Source organism: Diprion similis, chromosome 4 (assembly GCF_021155765.1).
Source record: "Diprion similis isolate iyDipSimi1 chromosome 4, iyDipSimi1.1, whole genome shotgun sequence".
Taxonomy (NCBI): domain Eukaryota; kingdom Metazoa; phylum Arthropoda; class Insecta; order Hymenoptera; family Diprionidae; genus Diprion; species Diprion similis.
In genome coordinates this window covers 7,820,831-7,848,184 of record NC_060108.1, presented here as the reverse complement: position 1 = coordinate 7,848,184, position 27,354 = coordinate 7,820,831, and the positions used below count along the sequence as shown (strand labels likewise).

Sequence of the window (27,354 nt, the reverse complement as noted above, 5' to 3'; positions counted from 1 at the left end):
GCTTCTGAGATGACCAGGTTGTCGTAATTATTGATGAAAAATTATTACTCAAAAGAGAGACATTTCAAGGTTGAGTTCCCTCATGTTTTAGCTTAGCGTATCTTTGCTCAGTTCTTGGTACCAGTTGATCTGATCTTTTATAAAACCTAATACTGAGTACTGTACGTGACTTTTCTTGTATGGGGTGGAAATGTTTGTTACGTGAATATTAAAATGAAATAATGTATCATGGAACAAATATCGCTGAAGCGGAAAGAGAATAATGCTTAATTGTTTTAAATAAAATTGAGTTTTGAGAGAGGTACGCCGAGGCAGTAAGTTGAAGCGTAACAGAGAGCTGTCGTGCGCATGAAGCAGGGAATGAAAATGCTTTGCATTTATTACTCAATCAACTCTCAAGTCATCATGTATTGCAGCCCTTTCTACCCTGACACCCTCTTCATCACGCGTTGTTTCAATTTGGTTTGTGTTCCCGTGGGTAGAAAACTACTGAGAGGGTGTGGTTACTGTGATGTTCACGTTGATGTTAGCTTTGGTAAACCACATCTAGGGGAGGAACTGAGTAATTTTGGAACGTTGCCGTACAATAAACTCCTCGTTTACCAGTTATAGATCACCTCGCAATGTCAAAAATAGTTCAGTGAGGTTAACGTAAAACAGAAAAGTGGTTTTGCAGCATGATATTGAAATGCCAGAACAAGACATTATTGAAGAACTGTGAGTTATGAAGGCTCTGTATAATTTGGGAAAGTAGAAGTCGCAAAAATATCAGACAGCTCCGATAAATCCATCGTGTCCTGTAAAGTAACTTTGTTTTGTTAAACCGTAAATAAACTTCTGGGGTTCGCAAAATTTGGTTATTCTAAAATTATACTTAATCGACTTCGACGATATCATCGAGCACAGACACACCACAGAAATTTGTTCCGGCTAATCTAACGCAAAACGGCTGATAGTACACGGGATGTTTTTTTAATTGAAAATATGAAACTTATTCTGACGTATAATTTCATTCATTGGGCCTAGTTTAACCCTTCATGCGTACATTTTTCCTTACATGCGGTCCACTTATAATTTTGTATTCATGGGCTTTTGGGGTCGGTGATTACGCTTCTGAACTCGAAATCGAAAATTCAAAATGACGGATCGAATATGGTAGACAAACAAGAATAACCGGAAAAAATTTTCAAAAAAATTCTGTAAGATTTTGTGCTCTGTCTTATGTTTGTGTGAAAATTGACATTCGAATTTTCATGGTGGATCATCAAAAAATCCTTTTTTCCAAGGAAAATTACGAATTTTGATCATTTTTTTACATGTACTATTTTGACAGTAAATAAATAAATAACTTTCAAATTTTTTGTAGACTTAGAAATATTTCAGGGACCATGTGAAACCAAAAAACTCGACAGTTTTTGCTAAAAAAGTAGTTTAATAAATAAAAAGCTGCAAAAAAAATGTGGCTGGCCGAGCGTCCCAGCGTGAATTAAAGGGTTAACACAATTGACAATTGATTAGGTTGTCGAAAATTTGCAGATTATACTTCCTGCTGAGGAAGTAACGGTAACGTTTTCGTGCTTATTTTCACGTCCTACACTCTTTGAGGCGATAATCAAGTGCAATATTCATTCGCATATGCACGGAGGTCAGCCTGTGTATGTACCAGAAGATATGCCGGTGCATAAATATAACGAAATCTGGTTCAACAGTCGAATCACATAAATGCAACTCGAAAGTGCGGCGGATGGCAAATAGGTTAGAGGTAAAAATTAAACACAAGTACATGTGGGTACATGCGAATGGTGAGAAAGAGGTCTAGTAAAAGAGTTCCTTCGAGCCAGCGACCCGCGTATCACCGAAAAGCTACTTCTGGTACACTAACTCATCGTCAGGAAACGCCAGAGTATCCCTGTTGTCACCCTTGATTGGGATCAGCTGCTAGAGGTTGAGTTTGTCGAACAAGAAACCCTTCGTAGGTCGACCCTTCCGATTTTGATCTAGTACATATATGTAGTAGTTCATTGCAAACTATGAGACACGTGTATTTTTTTTCATCTGCTAATCAACGGCTGGAAGGGGTGAAAAGTACACGCAAACATGGACACCCAGAGGGGTGTTTTCTCAGTTTCGAATAGAAGTGCTTGATGCATTTGAATGAAACCGATACCTAGAAACCTAGACAATTATTAAGCAGTTCATCTCGTTTCCAGACTCCAGTCATCTCGCAGTCCGAAATAATTGAGATAGACTGAAAGTAAGTATCAAAACTTATTCTAAAAGTTCATTCCCATTCGGAATGAACCGTGAATTCTAATATTCTGAAGAAAAAAATTCAGCGTTGATCTAAGGTAGAACGTGTTGAGGGATTTGTCTTGGTTTTAGCATCAAATTTTAATGCGAGTTGTTTTCTCTTTGAATAACGAGTATTCAAATCTAATTCGTCATACCTGAATCCACCTTTGCTCACTCTGTATCATCTCAAATTTCCACACGGTAATAGAAATCACAAATTACCTTCGTAGGTTGAATGTAGCAAGAGTTTAGTAAATTTTGAAGTTCAGTTAGTTTAAATCGTGAAAAATAGTATATTGTGTTACAAGTGCGAAAAGTGGGTGATCTTTGATAAGTATGCAGTTTGCAGCGTAAACCAAAAGGGCGAGTGCTGCGGGTACACGAGTATGAGTGCTGTATTTACACGAATACTGGTATAAATACAGGATGAACGAAGACAAGCGCTGTAATCACACAAACCAGTAATCGCGCATCTACGCGAATGAAACATGCTAATAATGAAGGTGCCATAGACAGCGCGTAAAATTGGGGTTACGTAACTCACACTTAATTACATAGAGCGTGAAATTGTGTTGTGTAAAATTGCACATGTTCCGAAGAAAGCTTTGTTGTATTTATTTTTTTAATTATTTGATGCCAGGTAAATACAATTTTAAATTCGAGAAATATTCCATCATTACATCATATAATATATAACTAAATAACACATAGAAAAGTTATATTATATTCTTATACCAATAAGCCGATTTTCCAGTTGAAAAAAATAGTATTTATACTTGAGTTCAAAGCTTTTAGATCATTATCAAGCTTATTGAAGTAGACCACCGCTGTTATATAACTGTTTCTGTGATAAATTTTTTCTCAACATTAGAAAGGATTAAACTTTTATTTCTCGTAGTGCTTCTTGAGCTATCGTAGTTTGATCCCAACTTTTCATAGTAATATGATGATGCTGTAATAAAGGTGGTTTTGAAAGTCAAATGTCTTTTCAACTTAGAGTTTTAAGCACCATTTTCAAGAGCCTGTTCTCTACTCTTTGTAGAGATCCATTAACATTGGCATATGCTCCTCCCGAAACAGCTATTCCATATAAAGCTACACTATGGAATAGAGCATAATAGATAGTTAAGGTAGTTTTTGGATCTAGTGTCTTTGCTAGTTTATAAAAATTGAAATTTTCACGTCCAGTTTTGTTTTTTACAATTGCTTGTTTTTATCATTCACGTCTTCAATGGCAATTTACAATTATTCCTAAATATTTACGGGATACACTTCTATTTAAAGGTACATTATTTACCTCAATTTCGATATTATTAGGAACACTGTCCTTATATGCATCAAATATCATAAAGACTGTTTTGTTAATATTCAATGAAAGTGCCTAATTATTGCCTGAACAAATTGCAACTCATCCTGCATAAGAAGAAACCTCAATTTTGATTTCCGCCCAAATGTGTCCTGAGCATATGACAAGGGTAGCGTCTGCATAGGCTATTACATTAGTGCTCGGTGTAATTTGGAGCGTATCATTTATGTGGGTAATGAATAATAATGCACCAGGTAATGTTCCTTGAGGAACACCGGTAGTTACCATACTCACATGACTGAGTGCATCATTTACTCTAACGATTTGTTCACGATTAGTTAGATAGCTATAATAAATGAGTTTTTGAGTAGTTTCTCTGATCTCATGCAATTCTGTTTTCAGGTAGCTTTTCATGATTAATAGTTTCAAAAGCTTTTACGAAATCGAAACATTCAGCTATTGTGGGTTTGGAATCATTGATGTTATTATGGAGTTTGTTTTATAGTTCGGCTATTGCATCATTAGTTCCAATGTTTTTTCGGAAATCAGATCCACTCGAAGACGAGATTTTACGTTGGTTCAAGACGTTTAATAGTCTAGTATACATAGTTTTTTCAAATACCTTTGCCACGTTGTATGCGTGGGATATTGGCCTTAAGTCCTTGTTTCGTGACGAGAACCAGCTTTAAATATCGGAACAATGATGGTTTTTTTTTAAACGCATCACGCCATTTTGATTGTGATATGCAACCGTCGAATATATGCTCAAGAGGTACATTCATGTATGTAGATGAGAGTTTTACAACTTTAACACTTATATTGTCTACATTTCCAAATTTATTCTCCAGACAAGATACCGCATGTTGTATTTCAATGCTAGAAATAGGTTGAATAAACATAGATTTTGGATTCTGACGTGGCTGTTACTGGGACTTTAGCGGTTTCTTTATTTTTCCAGCCAGAACACTACCAATATTAGTGAAGTATTTATTAAAGCAGTTTACTATTTCCTTTCGTTCAACAAATTTTTCACTATCTGCAAGCAAATAATAAACTTCATTCGTTTAGGCGCTTTTGGTGCTTCCTTGAATTTTACTATTAATGTAATTCCATAACTTTTTGCAATTAACAGATATCAAATCAACAATATTTTTCTTATGCATTTGCCTAGCTTAAAATACCAATTTACCGTATATTTTGTCATACAATTTCTAACAGTTATGTAAGAACTCGTTTTTGGTATCTTCTTTCAGTTGCAGCTACATTCTTTTTTTCTTCAAACTAGAAATAAGAACTTCATTAGTGTCCCAATCTTTCCTTGCAATCATCTTTCATTATTCGATTACAATTGTAGCTTTTATTATTACTTCTTTAATAGTACTGAATAATAGTTCGGTAGAGACGTTAACATTATTTCTTAATGCTGTATGATTAAAATTCATTTGCTAAATGAAATATTCTAATTTATTACAATTTAGGGTATTATAATATTTTTCAAATTTTCTGTGTTGAGGATTGATATTGATCAGTAGCAAAATTGAGCAGTGGTCTGGAAATCCTCAAGTAACTTCAGTATTTCAATGTCAAACTCAGTTTCTATGTGTATTCAATAAACCCAAATGACACATATTCCAAAAATCGATAATTTCGAGGCATATATCTGAAAGGTGAAACAGCATCTCGAGTAATTGTCATTTAATAGTAGATACTTTATGTGGCCTGCTTTTATAATCCCAGTGTTTTTCAGCGGTGGTGATGCATTAAGTGCGAGTTCATGGCTCGTAGCAGCGGGGTGGCTCAAGTTTTCCCGGCCACTTCCTTATTTGAGAAGTCGGAAAGCATTCCATTACCACAACAAGAAAGATAAATGTTTCCAAGGAAATCGACTATTAAGAGTGGTAGCATTGATATTAAACGCGCTGCGATAAAATTGTGTTATCAACAAACGTGAGGAAGAACTCAAAAGTTCTACTTACCTTTGGTTACTTCATCGCCCAGCTCGATTCAGGTGGTAACGCTTTGCAATCCGGAGTCGAATAAGAATCCTATCCTAAAGCATTGAGTGTCACCCCGCTGCGCTGGCTCGTACTCAAAACATCATTCGAGCCAAGTACAGTTTACGGTCGCACCCGCTATGAATTATTTTTTCCGGCACACGCATGAATAAGTCGTTTTGCGTCCAGTTTAAACACCGCATTAGAATTACTCTTAAATAGTATATTATACAGCATGTCCGTAAACTAGATGTTTTTCGGTAAGGTCAATAATTTCACGTACAAGTTAAAGGCAAGCGGCAACCGAGTACTGAAATTATTATTCCAGCCAAAAACAATTTACGGTCGAGCTCCATTCTACATTGTTCCGGTAAAGGATAAAAAGTCACTTTGACGCCAGTTGAGATCCAAGTGTTAATCCGCGCAGCACAAGTCAGAAATGCTGTATAAAGTTGATCTTTATACGTCAGTTTTAATGCGCACTTTGAATTGCACATCAAAACTCTGCTGTAGGTATAAAGACTTTAAAGGGAGTTCCGAAGTTCACCGTATAAAGTGACACTTTATGGATCAAAAACAAGTGTCAAGAAGTGACTTTTTCGTATCAGTGCTGGAACAAGTACTTCATACCGCACTTTAAACAGCGCATCAGAACTACGCTGAAAACTACTTCTTACCACAGTTCAAACCGCACACCAGAACTCCGCTGGAGAGAAGTTTATACCGCAGTTCAACCCGCGTAGAACTACTTCTGAAAGTACTTTAATACTACAGTTCTAACCACCCGTCAAAACTACGTTGAAAAGTACTTTATACTGCAGTTCAAACAGCGTATCATAACTATGCTGAAAAGTACTTTAATATTGCAGCTCCAACTGCCCGTCAAAACTACACTGAAAAGAACTCGATACTACAGTTCAAACAGCGCATCATAACCACGCTGAAAAGAACTTCAATGCTGCAGCTCCAACCGCCCGTCAAAACTACACTGAAAAGAACGTTATACTGCAGTTCAAACAGCGCATCATAACTACGCTGAAAAGTACTTTAATACTGCAGTTCCAGCCACCCGTCAAAACTACACTGAAAAGAACTTTATCCTGGAGTTCAAACAGCGCATCATAACTACGTTGAAAAGCACTTCACACCGTAGTTGAAACTGCGCATCATAATTGTAGTATAAAGACTTTTTAGCGAAGTTCCAGAGTTTACTATCCATGTGGAGATTCGTCGGTTATCCGCCATATGCCAACGTGATAAATATGTAAATCACAGACCAACGTTACAGAAATATGACAAACACGAATTTGTATTAGAGTAGCACACAGTCGACACTTTGGAAGAAAAACCATATTTTGATTTAGAGATTCACATTTTGTCATTCACCCTCTACAATGTACTGGAAAAGTTATTAACTCAATTTGGGATGCTGTCATCTGCTCAGCCACAAGTTAATGAGGGGCATGTTTGTGAGTCAACGTATATGCATACGCGTATAATCACAAATCACATGGATGTGACGTCCCTGAATATGAGGACAGCGAAGCAATTAAGAGTGGAGGTGTGGTGACGAAAGAGGACAACGAACTTACGCGACTTGCCACCAATCCGACACTTTACGAACTTCAGTTTTAGGAATCAACTTACTTCATGTCTACAATTTCATTACGTCCACGCCCCCTCAGTAAACATTTGTGTTCTATTTCGGATAAGACTGAAGTTAGTTACGTTAGCATAACGATACGTCGAGAGGGAAAATCATTATTAGGCAATTTCATGATGACCCTCAAGGAGTGGCTTTTCTAGAATTAGTATATATTTTGTTTATGATGGTTTACAAAATTTCGAGAATCATATAGATACGAATTAGCGATTTCTCCCAAACATACATCGTTATGGTAATGTTACTAATGTCACCCTCATTATTCCAGGCCCTCGCACTTCGTTGCAGAAGCCCAGTGACTAGAAGCTTTCAGCCTCGTTTATACTTGAGTGTCTTCTGAGGATGGTAGTTGAAATAAGCAAACTGGCACGAAAAAGTTAGAAAAAAAACGGTAAAAACGTGGAGCTGCTACATGACCAATGTAATTCTACCACGCAATTTTTCCCCAACCTGTTACCATCAAAATTAAAAGCGAACATTAAAACAAACAAATTTCAACCACCATCAACTTCATAGGAGTCACAATGTTGTTTTGTATTTCCAGGGGAAGTTTCGGCGCATCGTGTAGTTATCTGAAAATATTGTTCTTAGTCGTAGATTAATGAAAAATATACTCTTCAAAAAAATCCAAGACACCTTCACAAATTCTATCTTCAGAATTCAGATATCATCACAGGAATGCGTAATTCTTGAGACAGTAGGTTTTCATGTATGTAAGAATCACGAGCCACGGCACTTCAATTTTTCGATGAGAATTTGCATTTTTGACGGTAAAAAATCTTTTCTGTGGTCGCACCGAGTTGTACTTTTTTCAAAGATAATTTGGCATGAAAAAATTACCCCGAAGCTGAAATAAAATTATAAAATTTGTTTGTATAATTTCTAATTCATTGGCTTTGTATATATTTTCTATTCATGCACTGTGTAATGCATTATGAAAAATATCATTCTAGAAGTATCCTGTGCTTGAAAAAGTACACAACTCATTTTCTTAATAGATATTTTCCATTGAATAATGCCGTATGAATTATAGAGAATCTACCAAAATTTTTGTAGATTTATTATTGTATTATTGTAGATAAATTTTGTAGTTTTTTTGATGTAAAAATTTCCCCTAATGCCAAAATCATATTCGTTGACCAGTTTTCAAGGCTCGGAACTCAATTTACTCTTGTAGATGGACTTCTACGAATCACCGGAAATGAGTTTTTCATGACATTAACATATTTTTGGACACAGCATACATTCATTAATCATATAACCTCTAATGGTGTATTTGATCTTTGCATTGAGAAATCTATATGGCCAAAAGCACCAAAAAGAGCTAAGGTAATGTTAATTTACAAAACGAGACCGAAAGATGATATGAGTAACTATAGACCAATATTATTGATTTCTAATTTTGGTAAAATATTTCAGAAAATAACACCAAAAGAATATTCAATTTCATCTTGGATTGCAAGATCTGGGCTAAGAACCAGTATGATATCATGAAAAATTAGGTGACACATGACGCTTTCAGCTACTCAACAAATAAAATCTATAGTGAACTGACTAAAAGCAATCCAACTGCTATTACTTTTTTCGAGCTAGCGATAGCCTTTCACAGATTTGACTACAATGTTTTATTGTACAAACTTCACAGATATTTTATTGGGGGGGAAACTTTAAACCTCATGGAAAGTTATCTGGATTATAGACAACAGATGTGTACATAGTAAAATTTCAACTGAAGTTCCGCAAACCACTCGGCTGAAACCTCCCTTATTTATATTCTGTATTATTGATATCCTAATATATATGCCTGATGACACTGTTCTGTCGTACTTAGGTGATACAGTTAGAATCTCTACCACCAAAAGTTGGTTTGGAGTAGAAAGAAAGATGAACAGATACTTGGATCGTATTTCCGATTTGCTTGCAGTGAATGATCTTTCTCTGAATACAGACTAGACGGTGTTTATAACCCTTGGAAACTGATGAGATAGTGATCCCACTGAATTGCATATATAAATGAAAGGTATAAGACTAAAGGGAGCTAAATATTGTGAATATTTTAGAAGAGTCATTAATATTTACTTGAAATGGGATAAACACATTGAGTGCATAACCAAAAAGACTGAAAATCTAGTATTTATATTTTATAAATTGGCCAAAATGATGGACATAAAAACTTTTTCCATGGTATAATTAATTATGGAATAATTGCATGAGGCGGTGCTTACCAAATATGCACAAATTTAGTGCAAGTGCTTCAAAATAGAATACTAAAAATAAAAAGCAAAAATACCTTGATTGCAAAAATACCAATGAACATTGAACAGAGTTTCTCCTCCCATTCTCCGAAATTCAACTACGTACACAACTACTAACAAAATTTCTCAATTTAAATAGTAAAACAAGGAACAATAATATACTGTTACTAAAAATTTCAAAAATTAGTTGCTTCAAGATCAGTCTTATCAGAGCTATCGAGATATTTAATCAATGACTAAATGAAATAAAGGTATTAATAGGAAGTAAGAACTATATTATCAAAAAACTCAAGGAATGGATAAATAAAATACTCCATCTGGTTGAAGAACATCTGTTGGACATAGAAGGTTTACAAATAAGAGGAATTACAAATTCCTTTTTTTCTATAAATTAAGACGATGTATTGTAGATTTCTATGTCTAGTCTAGTTTGTAAGTTTTTATTCATAATATGTAGGTGCCAGTCCTCTAAACAGGTAATTTTTATGACCTCAGCAGGTTACTATTGTAAGATACATAGTGAATAAATAAATAAATGAATAAAATAATTATTTTCAATGAATTATCTTTTTCTTAAACTAGCGAGTTTACGAAAAAAAATCATCCGCAATAGATGAAATACGCTACAGTTTGTTAGAATTGAGAGAATGTTAAATTTTTGCGATATTAAAAAAATTACCCAATCATGATGTTAATCTGGAAAGATTAATTACCGCCCTCATTTCATTGAAACTTCTACGATTTCAAAGGTTGTCTGTGTTAATGAAATACTGTTTTTATTTTATTGTTATCTTAATCACTTTCAATTACAGTTTTAAACTTTTTTGAAGTCGTTTTTTGTAGATTCACTTTCCTTGTACGCTAATTTTCCTCTGTAATTGCATTTCAGTATTATCGAATTTATACCGAAAGCGTTCTGTTGATCAATAAAGTTAATTACCAGAAGCTTTATCAGAGAGTTTTCAATATCAACAGTACACGAGATATTCGGTCATTGGGCTGAGTGGCATGCACCATATCTACATGTATAGGTATGTCCACATCCTGTTGTACATATTAATCGAGTGAAATCATTCTCTCGGGAAAAGTAGCCACGCACCAAATTTGCATGCATCACGCAGGAGTGTTCATTTGTTTTCATTAATATATCCCACCCTTTCCGGTAACCACGTCCTTTTTGAGGGATATATTTCAGACCCTGGTTCGCTCACGACGAAAGCCTCACATCTCCGTATTTTGACAGACAACATTGCGTGGTCAGTCACGCACACTGACAAAAGACTCATCGACAAGCGTTCGAAGCAGCGACCTAAAATTTTTCACAAGTCTGTCTCATAATCATATCATAATGTTTCAAATCGATTTCAAATTTTTACACTCAAGTCTAATAAGCAGAAAATGATTGTTTGAATGAAAATAAAATTTTTAATTTACTACATTTTTAAAATGGTTTAAAATGTATAAAACAATAAGAATTGAAACGAAAAACGTGGGATGTATGCAATAGATAAAAGTAAGGAGTGCATAGAGTAGCTCTCGTTGAGGAAACTCACACAACAGTTCACACCATATGCAGTTCAATAAAATTGTTACTGACTTAGGTGAATTATTCATGTATCAAGTATGTATGGCATGCGCCGCTGGTTTTTCATTTTGTACCAATATTTTTTCAACTCCAGTTCTCTTATCTCAGTACTCAACCACCAGTTATAATTGCACTTGACTTGAAACTTGTAACGGATTTTGATTTCCCTTAAACTATCACAATTTCACATGTGTCGTCACGAAGTTCCCCCTCTTCGATGTCTAAGCTGTAGGTGCGTAGCGTCGTCATTATACCGCAGAACTAGGCGAGACCCGTTCAGTGTCTGACCATACAGCACCACGTGTTAAATTAATATATTTCGATTCATCTATGAGCGGATCCACGTCACTTCACTCAAAAAAAAACCGTCAAGTCACGGATCTTTGCGCCATTTGAAATATCCGTAGTATTATGTGAAAAAAAAATACTATTTCAAGGATTTTGAAATTTTTTCAAAAATGGCCGAGTTCGAGCTATGTAAAGTTTTGTATATCACTGTTGCACTGCTATGTTTGAAAATTCATATCTCCGAAAGTATACATCGGAGCGGACTGATCCTGCAATCGTTCTGTTCGTAAAAGAATGCGCTTCGATAAAAAAAAATTTATTTGGGAAAAAAAATTTTCTTTCAATATTTTTTTACCCTTTCTTTTTTTGATTTCGCTGCCATTTCCGCGGGACTAACAATAATTCATGGAGATAATTTTTTTCGGATACCTGTATCCTTCCTCTTTGATCCTAAAAAAAAAAATTGATGGAGAAGTTACCAGGGCCGGAGAAAAAAAATGAAACGTCTCGTCGCGCGTCACCGCGCGCGCCGATCCACGTCAGCGCTACTCCCGCAAACTCGATGTGTTGTGGAGTTCAATTTGATTTGATGCTCTTCCACTTACCCGGGCTATCCATTCTACGGAAATAGATATTAACCACCTTAGCCCTTAAGTATCCGTCCACTGGTCATCCTTTCTTGGAGTTAAACTGTATACCTGTTCTGAGAATTCCAGTACGGTTATGGTTCGTTGAGCACTCCTGTGCTGAAATTGGGTTTAATTCTATTTCACTCAGTTTGTGTTACATGACTGATAGATAATCTTGCAATATGTTGGTGGCTCTGAAAAGGGCCGATATTTTCAGCGATGATTCGCAGGATAACGCTTAGTAGTCAACCTCTGTTTGAAATTAATTCATAATTTTCGTCGAATCAAATTTTTCTGATGCGGAAAATAATTTTGTTTTGATGAGTTTATGAGATACTGGAATAACCGCATGTAATTTTAGAGTGCCACGAATTGTCAAGGCTTTATCGAATCGATTTTGTAAAATAGATTCTTCCGCTTGATATTCTGCAGACGTACAGTACGCAAAAGATATGCTCCGAAAATAAGAACCTGCCCAATTATACAGATCCAGCGGTGTTTGGATAGGATCGGAATTGCCAATCAGTTGTAAACTCGTACGCGAAGCTAATCTCTTAACAGTTGCACCAACACCATCACACGGCCCTTTTCCATGTGATGTAGCAAAAAAATGCCATTCGGCTTCGCATTGAAAGTCTTCGAAGTGATGTGTTATGTTTATGAAATTTCTTTTTGTTCTAATATTGGGAAACTGCTCCATCGGAGAAATAAATTATTTTTTCTATAGGAATCGAATTTTGAAACTTCTCTCTTATAAAGTTGATCAACTTTTTTTGAAATAAATGAACCGCGACTGTATTATGTTTCAGATGCTCTGAAATTATCACAAAACTAAAATGTCTCACCTGGTCGTCGGCGTGAATTTTATGGTAAACCACGATTGGATGAATAGTCGCCTGATTATTGGTCTAGTGAAACTCTTGCGTGGAATCTTGTACAACAAATGCATAATTCTCAGCGAAATCGCATACTACTAAAAATTCACCAACTCTGCAAATTTAGAAACACCGATTTTTTACCCGGATAACGATCACGGAATAATCGATATAATTCTCTCAGATTATTCAACATCAGATGCTTCTGAACCGATATTTTTTCACCATTTCTTTCAACGGTTATGCAGCTTCTTTGACCTGGAATTATGTGACTGACCTCCTCACTTCGATACATATACATATACACAACACACCGAGTTCGCGGAGTAGCGCTGACGTGGACCGGCGCGCGCGGTGACGCGCGACGAGACGTTTCATTTTTTTTCTCCGGCCCTGGTGACTTCTCCATCAGTTTTTTTTTTAGGATCAAAGAGGAAGGATACAGGTATCCGAAAAAAATTATCTCCATGAATTGTTGTTAGTCCCGCGGAAATGGCAGCGAAATCAAAAAAAGGAAGGGTAAAAAAATATTGAAAGAAATTTTTTTTTCCCAAATAACTTTTTTTTTATCGAAGCGCATTCTTTTACGAACAGAACGATCGCAGGATCAGTCCGCTCCGATGTATACTTTCGGAGATATGAATTTTCAAACATAGCAGTGCAACAGTGATATACAAAACTTTACATAGCTCGAACTCAGCCATTCTTGAAAAAATTTCACAATCCTTGAAATTGTATTTTTTTTCACATAATACTACGGATATTTCAAATGGCGCAAAGATCCGTGACTTGACGGTTTTTTTTTGAGTGAAGTGACGTGGATCCGCTCATACGTAGTGTATACTTCAAGACCGTAACATCGGATATTAGTCATGAGGAACAATCACTGTACTCAGTTGTAATAAAGGTCTTACAACGTAAACGCGTTATCTAAATCGTAACCGACATACCTACATTACTGTGGTGATGATAAAAAAATTGTAAAAAAAAGTCCAAAGAGTAAAGTCCAACGTCGGATAACCAACGAAAGATTGAAATGTCCTGGAAAAACAACCTTAAGTAACAACGAATTTTTGAAGAACTAGTAGGTACACAGAGGTATCAGAACAACCAACGGAACCAAATACGATGAAACGTATGAAAACGATATGATGAAACAGTGGAAAAGGAACAAAAGGAAAATACGGATGATCAATTGAGCGAAGTGGGTGACGATATTACAGACATACAGATGATGGAAAGTCAAGAGGAAGTGAGTGCAAATAAAGTAAAGGAAGTGGAAGGAAAAGTGAGAAAAATAGAATTTTTCTCAAAAATCGATTTTAATATCGGAGTCGATGACTGGGAAGAATTTGTGGAACGAATTGACCTCTTCTTAGATGCAAACGAGATAAAGGAGGAGAATAAAAAAAGTGCAAACCTACTCACAAAAATCGATGCAGAAACGTATTCAGTCATTCGGAAAGTATGTGCGCCGAAGAAACCCAAATCCAAGATATTCTATACCGATTTTCACTACAGATGATGAAGTGATCGACGACATGCTCATCGAATACACGCAAGAGGTAAACACCGAGGCGAAGGCTGTAGCACCGAATAAATCATTCAACAAGTGCGGTAATTAAGATCATCTGGAATGTATATGTAAGACATCAAAAAGAGGTAAAATGAGAAATGCAGAAAACGTTAAAAAGCAATCGGAAGTTGGTCAAGTGAAAAAGAAACTGAGTCAGAAGGATCTGTCGACTCGAATTGAATACCTTATAGAATAACATATATAACGCGATGAATATTAAAACTCAGTACATCAAAATCAGAATTGAAAAGAGATTGTTGAACATGGAAGTTGACGGCGGTTCATCTGTTTCTTTGATTAGTAGAACTGATTATAAAAAATATTTTCCAAAATTGGAGTTAGAATCAGCTAAGATTGAAGTAAGGTACTATGGCGGTGAAAAATGTACGCCGATAGGAATGCTACGAGATAATCAAATCGATTATGGCTCAATAAGGACACGAGTGAACCTGGATGTAGTAGACAAATCGGGAAAACCACTTATTGAGCGTAATTAGTTATAAAAATTTGGAGTACAGTCCTTAGATATAAGACAATCCAAATGTAAATTAAGAGAAACTAAGAAAAACGATAATTAAATCGCGAATAGCGAGAACGAAGAGAAAGAGTTACAAACTAAACGAAACGAGATCTTTAAAAAACGCAATAAATTATTTTCCCCTGGACTAGGTATTTATTATAAGTCCGAATTTGTAATACAAATCCGCCCAGAGACAATCCCAATATATCAAAACGCTCGACCAATACCGTTCGCCTTAATACAAAAAGTTGCTGTCGAAATCGATAGATTAGTCAAAGAGTACAGCTTGACTCCTCTAGAGGTCAGTGAGTGGAGAACACCTGTAGTTACAGTAATGAAGGCAGAGAAAAAAATAAGATTACGTGGTGATTATAAACTCACAGTCAACAAAAATATAATTAGAGATAGATACCCGTTAGCGTGGATAGATCATTTGGTGGCAAGGTTAAAAGCTGGTGCTTTTTTTCTCAAAAATCGATTTAAAAGAAGCTCAGTGAAGAGTCTGAAAAATATTTGACTATACATACTCGCAAAGGGCTTTTTCAATGTAATAAATTACCGTACGGAATTGCTTCAGCCCCAGGTTTTTTCCAGAAACAGATGAAACAGATTTTCACAGAAATGCTGAATGTTAGTGCTTATCTTGATGACATTATAATAGAAGAAAAGACAGTGAAAGAAAATACAATAAACACAGCCGAAGTGTTCGAGAAATTATTAGAAAGCGGACTAAAGTTAAAAAAATCGAAATGCCACCTACTAACTAGAAAAATCCGCTGGTTAGGCTTAGAGATTGACGAGTGTGGAGTACACACTCTAAAAGTTAGGAAAGAGGCAATAATTAAATCAACGACCCGGATAAACCTGAAAAAGCTACATGCTTTTTTAGGCTCCATAAATCTCTATGAGAGAATTATTAAAGATCGAGCAGCAAAACTTCATGCGCTATATGAATGTCTACAAAAGGACAACTTTTTCTGGACGGCGGAATGCCAAAAATCTTTTGAAAGAGCAAACACAGAGTTATTTCGGCTGAGGTCCTTATAAGTTTTTATCCACAAATAAAAAATCATTTTAATTTGTCTTCGAGCTATGGGCAGCGAGATATTCGTAAAAAATACGTAAAAAGTGGTGTGGCGATGGATACTACGAATGTCATGGATTTTCTCCGTCCTATATTCCTTAAATCGTCCACTGTACGTAAAAAATGAATACGACTTGTTTGGTGCCAAATTTTCTCAGCTTCAATTTTGATAATCATCTTGATTGATCTCCGAGGCATAGGAAGCGAGATATTCGCAAAAAACCGAATTTGTTGACCTTTGACCTTGAATATTTACTAACACGAACGCGATTTCGTTTTCAATTTTTGATATGTTTTTCAAAACGTGAAAATGTAGCGATAAAAAAAAATTGAAGCTCCGATTTTTTTCCAACAGAAAACCTAAAATTCCCGGACTAATCTTGTAAATCTGGCAACGTCGCAGACTTAGACTTCCGCTTGAGCACATTTGTTTATTCGTGCGACTCGCATTCTTCCGTATTCGGACTTGGAGTGCGTACACATGTAAAAATGTCATCTGAAGAGAGCAGTGTTAAAAAAAATTCAAATGGAAAGGAGAAAGAGTGGCAGAGAAAGTACGAAAGAAGAGAATGCAAAGCAAAAAGTTAGCAGCGAACATTAGGAACATCTACGGTTCGAAAAAAGCGATACATAACCTCAAAACCGATCTCGAGGAGTATGCAGAGATAATTGAATGCAAAAAAATTGAAGTTGATCGAATTGTACACCTACAAACTCTGACTGATCAACTACTTTGTCAAAACTACGACTCCATCAGTAAAAACAATTGCGAAGAAAAATATATTCTTGACGTGTATCAAAATTTATATGGATTATATGGATTTGGAACAGCGAATGACTATCGCAAATTTCGATGAAAGTTTTACAACCTGCCGTTGTTTATTTTGATTTGAAGACCGGAGGTTTGAATAAAACGTTGAATAAAAATTTGAAAATCACACATTTTCAGTATACATGAAACCAAATATAAAAATAAGCGAAGAAGCTAGTGCAGTAACAGGTTTAACCTGTGCTAATGGACAATCAATGCATCACGGACGTATACTTGAAGAGTCTCTTTATCAGATGCAATGATTGCTCTCTATGAATTTTTATATTCATTAAAAACGAAATGCATCTCAGCAGCGCACAACTGCAGGTTTGATTACACAAGATAGTTAATGGCAATCAAAAGACGTTCATGGAAGCACATTTCAAATTGATTACTTTTGGCTTTGTCAATACCGTATCACAAATAAAAAAAATTTACGCAAAAAAAGGAAAACGACAAAATACATTAGTCACTATTTGAAAATGAAAACCAGTCAAGCACACGATGCACTTACAGATGTTTTTGTATTAGAAAAAGTAGTTGGAAAACTAAATATTTCATATGACACGATGGTTCATGCTACCGTGAATATGATCGATATCGATCAACAGCAAAATGAGAATGCACAGATACGTGAAGCGTTAAAAAGGCTCAACTCATTGAATTCATGTACTTCTAGCGGTATTCGCAAAAAAAACTTCTACTGCTCAGACCACTTATGAGGTGATTTCGAAGTCTTTTCAATATCTTAACCTTCAAGGATCACAAAATCTATTAAGCAATAATGGCTATGGTAACGTCCAGGTTACGAAAAATAAAAAAGTTATTCACAAAGTGTATGATTTTTTGCAAAACAATCAATAGCATTTAGTACACAACTTTGAAACCTCATTTTATTGGCGTTAATCAAGGATTGCTTATAAAAGCAAAAAGTTCTATTGCAATGGTTCCGAATTGTTAGTTTGATATGAAAATATTAGTATGATTATTAATTGAAAGTTCAGATTCGTTTTGTAAAAAATACTATTTATTTTATTCTATTGAAAGTCAGTTTCTTAAAAGCCCAAAGATAATTTAGTCTTATGACCACTAATCTGATTCATCATATTTATAAACAATTTTTATTTTAGTGTTAAATTTTAGAAAACATAAGTTCTATTTTTTATTCCTATACACACTTTACTTCTATTTCTACTTTACAGGGCATTTCGAATAGATCACGCAGGATGATTATAACCTATATATAATGTGACGTTGCCAACTCTATTTAGCAGTGATTATTTGCTTACGTTTTACACACGATTTTGTTCTTTATTAATTTATTGCTAATCTCATCGGTAATGAATGTATATTTTAAAAACAGGTTAATAGTGGTTGAAGATTCTTTTACTACCTGAACAAAATTTCACCGAAATCTTGTAGTTTATTACTGAAATATCGTAATGTGAATAGTGAAGAAAGTTAGTTTCCCATAAGAGCACGTGTTGAATCACAAAAAATGTAATATTAATTCTAGCAACATCTAGCTTCAAAAGTAAAGAACCTGCCTAAAATTTGAACTATATTGTTTTTATACACTAATCTGCCATTGTATAAAGTTTTAACTCTTTCTTGTCGTTAATAGTTGAATCGAAGAGGAAAAGGGGGAGGGGGGTCATAACTAACAATCGTCAATAAATGTTACTAAAATTCGGGTACAAGTCTGAAGGTGAAATACGTTAATCAGGCTTGTTGAAGTGAGCATTAGTGATAAAATAGTAGGTCACACGAAAACCCAAGATATGATATTACTTGACCCAAGCGGTCAACAAGGAGAAAGGATAAGACAAGGAGTCTCGGGGGTTCATGCGGTAATAAAACCACACTTGAGTGAGTATGAGCCTTACTCCAGGTCAGTAAAATTCATAAACTCAGCAGTACGACTTTGATAAAACAGATACAAAAAACACAAGATAAGGCAAACGGAAGAAAAAGGAACACTAGCAGGAGGATCTCGTCCTGAGCGCAGTAGAGACAGAAGAGACTCGCCACCGTAGCAGCATCAGCCCCGAGAAAACGTTTTCCGTGCTTGCCAGATGGCAACAGCTCTTGGGTCTCCTGGTTCGGATGCGTGGGGCAGTGGCTCCGAGAATATGTAGCCGGTAGATGGCTCTTAGGTAATCTTCTCTGTAAAACCAACATCTCTAGTCGTGAGATGGTTTCTAGCAGCTGATCGGGCTGATTTTATGGATATCGAACTAGGGCGATGGTAGCATCAGGATGTAAGGGACGTCCGGTATTCAAGCCAATAAGCTCAGGATTAGAGGTGATCACCTGTTCCGTAGGTGACATCCGTATACTTGGCGGTAGCCTCGTAGATTCCGGAGTTAGTTGCGGGGGAGGCACGAGTACTACCTGCGAGGCGTTGAGCCACCTGCCAGTTCGGTTCTCAGGTTGCGAAGGTATTTCCTCATCTCAAGACGTTGATCATTGTATCTCTCCGTGTCTTCCTCTGTTACCATGATTCGGGATTTGGGTTTCAGGACAGGTACAGGGAAGAAAAGAAAATTGAGACAATTAGTGACTATACTGAAGATTACTTATTTGACCATATTATCATAGCCTGTGTTCCTTGCTGCCAGCGGAAAACGGGGATGTTGGGAGTCAAATAACGCGGCCCTAAGCGCCGTGTTACAAGGTAATCCCTAAACGTAGTTTGTAATGAATCTGGAAGTCGGGCTACTCTGCGACGTGGCCTTTGGCTTGGGGGCTGGATTCAAAAGGATAAAAAGAGAGGTGAATTCACGTGAAACGACCACGGCTGACTTTTTTTTTGTAGTTGATGATGTCTGATTTACGAAATTAATAATGCTAGACACTTTGGTTAAAGACAAACTACTGGCAGACAGCGACAAACCGACGCAAAAAATGACCCTACTCACGTGATATGACTAGGACTGGAACAAATTTTTTTAGTTATAATAAACTATCAGTAATCCATATTTGAAATGCCAGACAAAAATTCAGTGGATAATGGTCTGCCAGACCGTGACAAAGAGCGGGAAATGCCCGCGGTACCGTTTCAAAAAATGGCGTAGTCGCTATGTTTATTTACCCTCGATCCGCCCTTTTCTGATGGATGGTGTAAAGTACTAATCAAAAACAAGATCTTTCTTTACTGCATTAAGTTTTGTTAACATCTCAAGGATTTTCTTGGATACATTACCGAATGTTTTTGGAAATTCCTTCATTAGACGTAACATGAAAAAACCGTCGAGTATTACGAAATCGGTGTTCAACGGTGACTGGTTCTTAACCTTTTCCCCTAACAATTTCATAATAACTGATCTGTCTTTCTTATACATTGTCCCATGTAGAAGACTCATAGACATTGGTATTGGAGTCAACGGATACGGCAGTACTTTCACTGTATCAATATTGCCTTCCAAAACGAATCTCTGCATTTTCACCTCGTGCACTTTGTTTCAAATTTTAACCATTTTTTTCAGACACCCTTCCAAAAATTTGATACGGCATTGCGTTTAATAGGTTTTTCAAATCCATCGTCCGTTGGATCACATTCGGAACATAAATGTTGCTCGCAATTGAGATCGTGTTTCTTCAAAGCTGAGAAGGAAATTGCTTATCGTATTTGATACTGCTCTACTGGTGGAAATATTGTAAAGCTTTTCTTTCTGCAAATCACGGGGAAATAGGTTTAGATATTTTGTAACCATATCTATGAAATTTCATATGCGAAGAGAATTTTTTTTATTTGGTGTGGCTCCCTGGATCTCCGATAATATCTTGCGATTTCTGTGGTCCACTCTTTTCAAAACGTGGGAGATTATAGACAATTTGATGCTGTGACTTTTTGCCCACCGTTGCCTGGCAGATATTGAATTCGTGAAATGGGTAACCCCTGTCAATCTTCTCGCTGCTTCCACGTTTATGGTTTATTTCGGGATAAAATCCACGGGTCGTCTAAAGAAAGGTTTGTCTGTCCGATTCATACCAAAGCAGACATTCTGGAAAAGATCTTTGATTCCCGGGTGCGTCTCGTCAACTTTTATTAAATTATCATGATATTTCACCAACCAGCGTGCATAATTTGGTTGGTTGAAAACGAAAAATAGATCAGCGAGTTTCGGCAATATATGCTTAAAAAGATCGAAATCCCCGATGCTCCTCGTCAACATCAAGTAATGATTTATTATATTAATGTAGATCGAATAGAACTTAGCAGTTTTCCCAAATTGTCCTTCCATTGTCGCCTCCTTATGCCGTATGCTGAGTATTTTCTAAGTAATTCTGCAAAAGCTTCATTTTTTTATTTACTTTTTGTTTTATTTTAGAGCTTCATTTTAAACTACAGTACTTGCAAATGGTTTATTTTGAAAATTCTGAAGCTCTAAGATAACGTTCTCATCAACTTCCAATTGCTCTTGTTAGAGAAAAGCTTTAAGATGCAAGATTTTAAGACCTAAGTAACCAACAGATGCAATTGCTTGCATCTATTAAAATGTTTTCCTTCAACCCTTAGAGGACCGGCATACGCCATTTGGCGTAAGGTCATCGATCTACCAACATTTGACTTTAATTTGATCGAATGTTCTGGACTTTAGATCACTTTTCTATAGAAATAAAGATTTTTCGAAATTCCTCAGACCCTGGTCCTCTAAGGGTGAATGTATCCGAAAGCAAATTGTTAGCTTAAATCTTTTGTTGTTATATCACGAGGCAATTTATTGATCGTATTTTCTAGAATTTTTTATCTCAGATAAATTGCTGTTTACCGCATGGTGTTTGCTTCTTTTATCGATAAAAAAATCGCTTCATCTACAGTGACGTCGACGTGCGAAACTACCTTATGGTTATGGAAGTAATTAATTTTAAGCTGCACGCCAAATGTTTTCCCGAAGTTTTCTTTCAAATGCTGTGTAGTAAATAACTCCACCTCAGCCTCCGAGTCCTCTACTGACATTTGTCGCAAATAACTCTTGTAGCAGTCACACCAAAAATCCAAAAAGTAACATTTCCGGCTTTTTAATAATATATACTCTTTTTAATAAGAGTGTACAATTCGTTCTAAGCTGCTTTGCGGTAATTTCGTATCGTATGCCAGGTATTTGGTTCTTTTTATGAGGTTTGGGTTGATCGAAATTTATTGCGATATATTGCTTTACAATCATCATGGTAGTGTACTTCGTCAGCTTTATCTATTTTTTCGAACATTTCCAAGTCATTTAATTCTATTATGAGCGATTGTATAATATCTTCGAAATAACTTTTCGATGCTGTTTTCAATCAAATTAGCTTTCGTTTTTTGCTCAACCGAGATTAACCGCAGATTATGCATATCTTACTACTTGCTTGCAAACTGTTTTTGTAGTATGCTGTGGCAATGTAGATGGTTGGATTTCTGCATCTGTCTCGACATTATCATTGATGCATAATTTCACTTTCTAGAGTAGAGGTAGATGGCTGTGAGGGTACCGAAGATTGTAACGGATTACTCTCCTTACTGTTTTAAATATTAATAAGAATAAAAAAAAAAACAACATAAAAATGAATAAATAAATACTAATGGCTGAAGTCTCTATTTATGACATGTTTATAAAGGTGCGTAAACGGTGTAAAACTAAAAAAAAAATGTAAAATAAAATAAATAGAGATGTATAAATTAAAAAAAAAAAAAAAAGGTATATAATAAAATAAATGTAGATTTAAAAATAAAACAAATAAATAAATAAATAGTAAATAAATATAGACGTAAAAATAAAAACTTATCCTTGAAATGGCCAATAATTCTGTCTCGTTGTTTTCCCCTTATAACAATTTTGCTCTCTGTCTTTGTACCTCGCTCCTCTTTTATTTAAAAACAGATGACCTGTGCGGTTTCGTAGTTTTTTTTTTATTTATATATATATGTCGTGACGAAAGGGTCTTCGCCGATTATGAACGCTTTTCAAATTATAATTAAAAAACGTATCTCTCACACCCTTTTCGCAATAATACGTGTTCGTACTTATCTAGTCAACGGAGGAGTGAGCGAGATTCGGTCACGGCGGAAATTATCGATGTACAGATCTGAGGTCGAATTTAGGTTTGGTCAATAACCTGGTCGAATAACTTCTGAGGCGGGCTTATTTGAATGGTACAAGATGTACTTGACTTGCTATCGATTTCTTTGTCGTAATATTTGCTCATTACTGTGGTAGAACTTCTAGTGGGTATCAATCGATGGCATTTGCAGTAGACGGAAAATTAATACCAACATATTTTAAACCATTGTCAAGGTGTATTTTTTCAATTTTTTTCTCATTTCTCTAATGTGTTTTCGATTTGATGATTTTAACTAAATTTCTTTTTTATTCCATTTAGTTACGGCAGTTTTAACTAAATTTCAAATGAGAAGCGAGAGTGACATTGTACAATGAGTGCCTTTGACTGCTGACAGGCACATGGCACAATGGCCCTCTGCATCTAGCCATATGATACAGAGAGGCTATTATTTTCATGGGTCAGACGCATTTATATCTACTTTTCCCCCAACCAAAGTGTCTGACATTATTAATTATGTAAATAAGACATCGTTAACTGCCAGGAAAAAATTAAAGTTCGCATCAAGTTCACATCATCAAACAAACATAAATTAAACAAACATCCTTTTAAAAATCATGATGAAAATGAGAATATTTTGAATGAATACAAAATTCAAGCTGAAAAATTCAAAATATTAAACAATTTAGAAAGATGGATATGAAATTTGAAAAAAAAATACAGATATTTATAAAAAAAGGAATAAGAGAGTTACAGCATCAGACGCACGCCTCTGCGAATCCTGCTTACAATTAGCATGTCAAATTCATGAAGAAAGTACGACAAGAACCTTCCGCAGCAACTTGACCGGCTCGTATGTCATCAGCGGACGAGATTAGCCGGTACGTATGTAATAGACTGCCCATTAACACAATTTTTTTTTCATCCGCCCCTTAATTTGCTTCCAAATGAATAAAAAAAAATTATGAGCCCAACCGGAGTCCTATATTTCAAGGGAAAGGGGTGCCTGTAAACATGAACCTATGCCCATTTAAATAACATGGGACTTTGGCATATTCAAAAAGAGACATTCAAAAATCTGACACTCATTACGATCTACAGACATGGGGAAAATTTTGATTGGCTCCGCGTGAAATATATTATATGATCTTAAACGCATGTATGAAATCAAAAAAAAATCTGCCAAAAACAGGGTTCTTCTGAACTGGGGAAGAATTTTCACTACATTTTAGACGTTTTTAACCGATACGATCTTATTTTCTTCAATTTCTATACTGTTTGAGCATTTCCGGAGTTGTGCGGGCTGGAAGGCGGGCGGAAGGCAGGGTTTGCGAGCGGAGCGACCAGGGAATTTGAAAATAATGATATTATTGCGATTTAAATAGTAATTATTATTATTTAAAAATGAGGGGAATAAAGTTGCATCGGTTGAAAACGTCAAGGATATAATGAAAATTTTGCCTCGCTTCAGAAAAAGCATTTTCTTAGCCAATTTTTTTTCGATTTCATACATACGTTTAAAATCATTCAAAATATTGCGCGAGGAGCCAATCAAAATGTTTTCTATGTTTTTCGAATCTCACAACTTTTATCTAAAAATTTCTCGCTCACACGTTTGGTTTTCGAGATATTTGACTGAATTGATCAAAATGAAACACCCTGTACGTCTGCACGTTATGAGAGCAATTGCTGTTTTGTCGCTCGATATAAGTCGGCTCGAAACATATCAGCTCGATCTTTAAAATTTAACACTCATAACATGGAACCTAAGACTTGACTGTCAATACTTCGTAATACGCCGTGATCTATTTCACGTTCGTATGAGATAGATTCTGAGGATAATCCAAGCGTTCAATCATAGCTCGCATGAGAATTGCAGGTTACGTCTCTCCGGAATTGATAATCGTAGTTTGCCTGTCCGGTCAAAGTTACACGGAAATGGCAATTAAGTAGGTATATAACTGTTTTAGCAGGTTGAAAACAGAGATTGATTATTTGCTAGTAAAATTAGAGTCGTTCTCAAGCAAATTACCCCAATTTTGCTGAGTTTAACAAACTGGATTTCTTGTCATCCGAGCCAATCGATATACGAGCCATGTACGCGCTTTGCGAAGTAGATGAGGCAGTTACAAATAAGTTCTGGACTTCAAAGAAGCGATTCGACCATAAGGTATCAACATTCAGTGGGACGTGGATAATCGAAAGATGAAAGTGACTCTTGAGCATTCCACAGGTTAATTTCTGGACCCGGATTTGCCCATCCACTACATGGTCGAGAGAATTACTTTCGCAATTTTGAAAAATCGTAACGCTTTTCCGAGTTATTATTACCCATCACGGAAAGGAGCCGGTTCCGCTTTAACCCTTTACAACTACTTTTCGGCTAACAGCTGCCAAGATTTTTATCAAATTTATTTATTCACTTATTTAATGCAAAAATAGCACGTGTAAACAAATGGTTGAAATTCCTAGTTTTCCACGAAAAAGCATTTTCTGCTAATCTACCATGAAATTCCGAATACTAATTTAGGCCCAAACTTAGTAGTAAAAAAAAAAAAATTACAGGATATTTGCAAAATATTTTTTCTTATTGCTTCTGTTTAGCTGCCACATCGGATCCACCATTTTGAATTTTCGAATTTTGATTTGAGATTCGTAATCAGCGACCCCAAAAGCCCATGCATGCAAAATTTCAAGTGAATTGCACGCAAGGAAAAATTTATGCATGAAAAGGTTAACTCAACCCACACCAAACTCTACGCGCGCAATTGACCAGATGTTGAATATAATAGCAGCGACAAAAAATCCGGCGTCCAAGACACCCATCCACCCAATTCGATACATCTCGCATCCGTCGAATTTTGACTTTTGCTCATGGCTCGTTTTTTTCATCGCATCTCGCCCTTGGAATCCCGCAAACCGAGCATTTTTCCAGAACCTTGAAATATAACGCACAGCCGAAACATACTTATTTGAAGCACATTAAATGAAATCTGAATTTAACAACTTTTACTATGCGTACACCGCATCGTTGAATTTTCTAGATTATTTAATATGGAAAATGTGTCCTATTTGCACAAATGCAAAACCTCAAATGCGTATCTACCAAGGCTGTACGATTGATTGATTAAATAGATGGTCTTGATTGGTCGTTTTTCCGATCAATCGATGGGTTAGATCAATGGTTTTGCGATATTTTCGATCGATAGTTTTTGTCAAAACTGTTGAGCAAAAAAAAGGGTGTTTTCAAGAATTTTTTTAATGAGTTTTAACTGTAAATATTGATAAAGGCTTTATTGGGCTTAATGAAAACACTCTCGAATTACATTAAAAGCAAAAGATTTTGCTGATTTAAATCACTTTTTATACACGAAAATCGTTGTTGAAAATCAGCCTGAAAAAAAGGTAGGTCTGCGATGTTGATGATTTCTCAGAGATGGTTAACTTGAAACCAAAAAGTCAAACGGTTTTAGACTCAGCATGTTAATGGCCCTCGAATGAATCATACGATTTGTTATATTTGCAAAATTTTTCGAAAAAGTTGAAAAAGACAGCTTTTTGTAAAAAGATATAATTAAAATTAAAATTTCAAGAAACGTATGATTCATTCCAAGGCCATTAACATGCTGAATCTAAAACCGTTTGATTTTTTGGTTTCAAGTTAACCATCTCCGAGAAATCATCAACACCGCAGCCCAACCTTTTTTCGAACTCATTTCCAACTACGATTTTCGTGTATAAAAAGTAATTAAAATCAGTATGAAATTTTTTTTATGCAATTTGAAAGTGTATTTATAAAGCCTAACAAAGCCTATATCAATATTTAAACTTGAAACTTATTCAAAAAATTCTTGAAAAAACCATTTTCTTTGCTTTGCTCGTCAGTTGGATAGACCCCTTAATGTTGGTGGCTTTAACACGATTTTTGCTATCAATCACAAACTATCTGCAGTTGGCTTACTAACTGTTTGCAAGAAAGTCTGGTGACTGAACTAATCTCGCATGGTATATTCATTGGAATTGAACATTGATGGCTCATGGTATAACATACACGAGGTACGTCACAGCCTGCATTTGGTAAAAACTGTGGAATAATTCATTTGTGATATTAATTATACTAATACTGAAATAAGTAATGCTTTAGCGATATATAAAGAGATTAGAAAAATCTTTAAAGTGAAAAAAAAAGAAAACTTTACAGTGGTTTTTGGAATTGCTCAGAGCCTGGAAAAAACAATCAATTATTGAATCTATAAGTGATATTAACTTAGAGATTTGGAGATACACGCATAGAAATCGCTATTTCGATCCTGCTTAAACTACATCTCCTTTACCCATATGTTCACCCGGATAATAATATAGCTGTACACAAGAATAGATTGGAAAATTCTATACAGCCATCACCACCGCCAATGACGGGGTGACATCAGATTT

The 27,354-nt window shown here is 35.7% G+C and overlaps 1 pseudogene; it reads right to left on the bottom strand.

Annotated features, from left to right (window-relative positions):
• Positions 1-19,562: 19,562 nt before the first annotated feature.
• Positions 19,563-27,354, bottom strand: part of LOC124405881 — a 35,272-nt pseudogene continuing 27,480 nt past the window's right edge.